Source organism: Nerophis lumbriciformis, linkage group LG36 (assembly GCF_033978685.3).
Source record: "Nerophis lumbriciformis linkage group LG36, RoL_Nlum_v2.1, whole genome shotgun sequence".
Lineage (NCBI taxonomy): Eukaryota > Metazoa > Chordata > Actinopteri > Syngnathiformes > Syngnathidae > Nerophis > Nerophis lumbriciformis.
The window spans coordinates 2017501-2021448 of record NC_084583.2 but is presented as its reverse complement, the minus strand read 5'-3'; the positions used below and the strand labels follow the sequence as shown (position 1 = coordinate 2021448).

Below are 3948 nucleotides of genomic sequence, written 5' to 3'. Positions count from 1 at the left end.
TTGCAACCTCATTATACTATTGGCTAAGTTTTATATTCATAAATGTAAGTTTCTCAATACCCGATTTAGAACTCTACGTTAAAACACTCTCTACCTCCAACAACCAAAAAGCTGTGAAAACAATGATGCTGTGTTCCAAATTTAAATTATTTACTGAGATTGAGTGGGCCTATGGCTTTGCACTTTGTTTAATATATATATATATTTATTTTGCATTCTATTTTAGTTACTTTGAATTTACAACCCCCTGGCGCTGTTTTGTACTGTTTTTGTACTGTTTTGTACTTTTTTTGTACTTACTTTGATTATTATTTTCAACTGTTTGTAAATGTTGAAATTTATAAATAAAGGTTTATATATATATATATATATATATATATATATATATATATATATATATATATATATATATATATATATGTATATATATATAAAAAAGGAAAAACAATGTTGCACTAATCTTCTTTTTGGTGAAAAAACTGAAAATAACTAAATTATATGCAAATGTTTTCCATAATTAAAACATATTTGATGTTAAAAAAAAATATATATATATATATATTTTTCAAGTTATCCTATTTTAGTTACTTAATTGAGTTTACAACCCCCTGGCACTGTTTTTAAACTTATTTTGATTATTATTATCTCTCAATTGTTTGTATATGTTGCAATTTATAAATAAAGGTTTATAAAATAATAATAATAATAATAAAAAAATATATATATATGTTAATAAAAAATAAAAAAATATTATATTTCAAGTTATCATTACATATATGTATTGTTGCATTTGAAACAATTGTATTGTTGATAATAGATTGATAATAGAGGTTTTATTTATTTATTTTTATCTATGTTTCTGTTTGTGTGTCATGATTTCATTTCTATTTTAATTTTTTATTATATATTCTTACTTTCTATTTTTATGCTTTGTAGCACTTAGAGATTTTAACAAATGTAAAGTGCGTTACAAATGCAATGCATTATTATTATTATTAGAGGTAATTATTGTTATTATTCATTATCAGTACTGCTATTTCTATTGGTATTTGTATTGCTCCATTTGTAGTGTAATAATGCTCATTGTCATTTCTGTATTATTGTTTATTTATTTCACTCACTGCTTCTTTGCTATCACTTTTACCATCATATTTGGTGACGTTGTTCTATTGTTGTTGTCGGCCCGGCTGCACCAAATAATAATACAAATACATTTAATAATAATTATCTGTACAGTAATCAATTTATTTATATCTGCAACTTATTGCTTTTTTTTAAATCCTGCACTACCATGAGCTAATGCAATGAAATTTCGTTCTTATCTGTACTGTAAAGTTCAAATTTGAAAGACAATAAAAAGGAAGTCTAAAATAAAAATAAATAAAATACAAATAAGGCAACAAGAGAAGTATCCCACACTTCTCTTTTGTAAAGTAAATGTGTACAGTTGATATGGGCATCTACATCAACTATATGATTTGCCTGAGCAGCTGGACAGGACAACAAAAAAAAGAGACTTGTTTGATTCCCCTGTGTTATTTAAAAAAAAAAAAAAAAAGTTTTTTTTTTTTACAATTTACAAAAAAGAAAGTGTACAAAAGTAAAGTTTCCTCTCGAAAGACTGTTTTTCCTTGTATGCCTCTTCCACTCACCAGCACGCGTCCTGAAACAGAGCCAGTTCCAGAGGGAAGAGATATGCTTTTATTTTGGCAAGTCACGCGTGAGGACACCAGGACGGATGTAAAAGGAATATGGCAAACATTATGTACATAATAAGTCACTCAACACACACACACACACACACACACACACACACAAGTTCGATAAATATTCTGAATATTTTAAGAGTTTCCTGCGTTTCACAGCTTGGTGTGTGGGGTTCTGCGTGGGTCACACTTTATTACATTTACTGTATTCCTTTATAAAAGTACAGCACACATATGAACATTTGATTAGTCACACCAGTTCACCTTTAGTTGTGTGCACGTTAAACATGGCCCACGACAAATGATATCTGTCTTATTGGTCCACTCCCACCTGGCTGCGTGGAATGTGTCACGTTCCAAATGTCACATCATCATCGATTGACTACAACACGCGTGATTGTCTGACATGTGATTCAGTGGAATAAACACAAAATAAAAATGTCATTAATGTGTTTTGCGCGATTATTTCTCCTTCAAAGGGGACCCGTGATTGTTTTTAATCCACGTTTAAAAACACTTCCTTGTGATCGACAACATCCATCCATCCATCCATCTTCTTCCGCTTATCCGAGGTCGGGTCGCGGGGGCAGCAGCCTAAGCAGGGAAGCCCAGACTTCCCTCTCCCCAGCCACTTCGTCCAGCTCCTCCCGGGGGATCCCGAGGCGTTCCCAGGCCAGCCGGGAGACATAGTCTTCCCAACGTGTCCTGGGTCTTCCTCGTGGCCTCCTACCGGTCGGACATGCCCTAAACACCTCCTTAGGGAGGCGCTCGGGTGGCATCCTGACCAGATGCCCGAACCACCTCATCTGGCTCCTCTCGATGCGGAGGAGCAGCGGCTTTACTTTGAGCTCCCCCCGGATGACAGAGCTTCTCACCCTATCTCTAAGGGAGAGCCCCGCCACCCGGCGGAGGAAACTCATTTCGGCCGCTTGTACCCGTGATCTTGTCCTTTCGGTCATAACCCAAAGCTCATGACCATAGGTGAGGATGGGAACGTAGATCGACCGGTAAATTGAGAGCTCTGCCTTCCGGCTCAGCTCCTTCTTCACCACAACGGATCGATACAGCGTCCGCATTACTGAAGACGCCGCACCGATCCGCCTGTCGATCTCACGATCCACTCTTCCCTCACTCGTGAACAAGACTCCGAGGTACTTGAACTCCTCCACTTGGGGCAAGATCTCCTCCCCAACCCGGAGATGGCACTCCACCCTTTTCCGGGCGAGAACCATGGACTCGGACTTGGATGTGCTGATTCTCATCCCAGTCGCTTCACACTCAGCTGCGAACCGATCCAGTGAGAGCTGAAGATCCTGGCCAGATGAAGCCATCAGGACCAAATCATCTGCAAAAAGCAGAGACCTAATCCTGCAGCCACCAAACCGGATCCCCTCAACGCCTTGACTGCGCCTAGAAATTCTGTCCATAAAAGTTATGAACAGAATCGGTGACAAAGGGCAGCCTTGGCGGAGTCCAACCCTCACCGGAAACGTGTCCGACTTACTGCCGGCAATGCGAACCAAGCTCTGACACTGATCATACAGGGAGCGGACCGCCACAATCAGACAGTCCGAAACCCCATACTCTCTGAGCACTCCCCACAGGACTTCCCGAGGGACACGGTCGAATGCCTTCTCCAAGTCCACAAAGCACATGTAGACTGGTTGGGCAAACTCCCATGCACCCTCAAGGACCCTGCCGAGAGTATAGTTCCTTGTGATCGACAACACTAAATCGCAAATTGTGGAACGTACGCGAAAAGTTTGTTACAACCGGACTACTTGTAGGCCGTAATCGACGACAAAAAGAAACAATTGGGACACAAAAAGAACCGCCACTTCTGTCACGCAACACGCGTGGGAACGTTCTCCGCTTACTTCCGCCCTCCCAGCCAATCAGCACTCAGAGCACATGTAAACGAAGACGAGCATTGGCAGGGAACGCAATGATGCCTTCAAGGCCATGGGAAACCACAGTATTATTAGCAGTACTATTATTAGCAGACATTATCTGGCGTTTTATTTCGCAATATTATGCAAAACCAACTTTTCTTACCTTCTGGTACCTGCTGATCTGTATTTGGGATCTGCATAACTCCTGAAAATGTGTGCCAATAAGCTTTATTTTTTTCTCTATCTTCTTGTTATGGGACATTCACCCTCTGCTGTTGCCATTTAGAATATAAAGGAGCGTAAAGTTCTAACTTATATCTCGCTATGGAAGCGCTTAAAAACATACCGGT

General features: G+C 39.1%; 1 protein-coding gene across 1 annotated transcript in view; it reads right to left on the bottom strand.

The window, feature by feature from the left end:
* Window positions 1-1529: 1529 nt before the first annotated feature.
* The window catches only part of LOC133576857 (neuronal acetylcholine receptor subunit alpha-7-like), a 157371-nt gene continuing 154952 nt past the window's right edge, over window positions 1530-3948 (bottom strand). The window contains exon 10 of the mRNA XM_061930207.2: window positions 1530-1663. The gene's annotated coding sequence lies outside the window, so the exon portion shown is untranslated. The remainder of the gene's footprint in view (window positions 1664-3948) is intronic.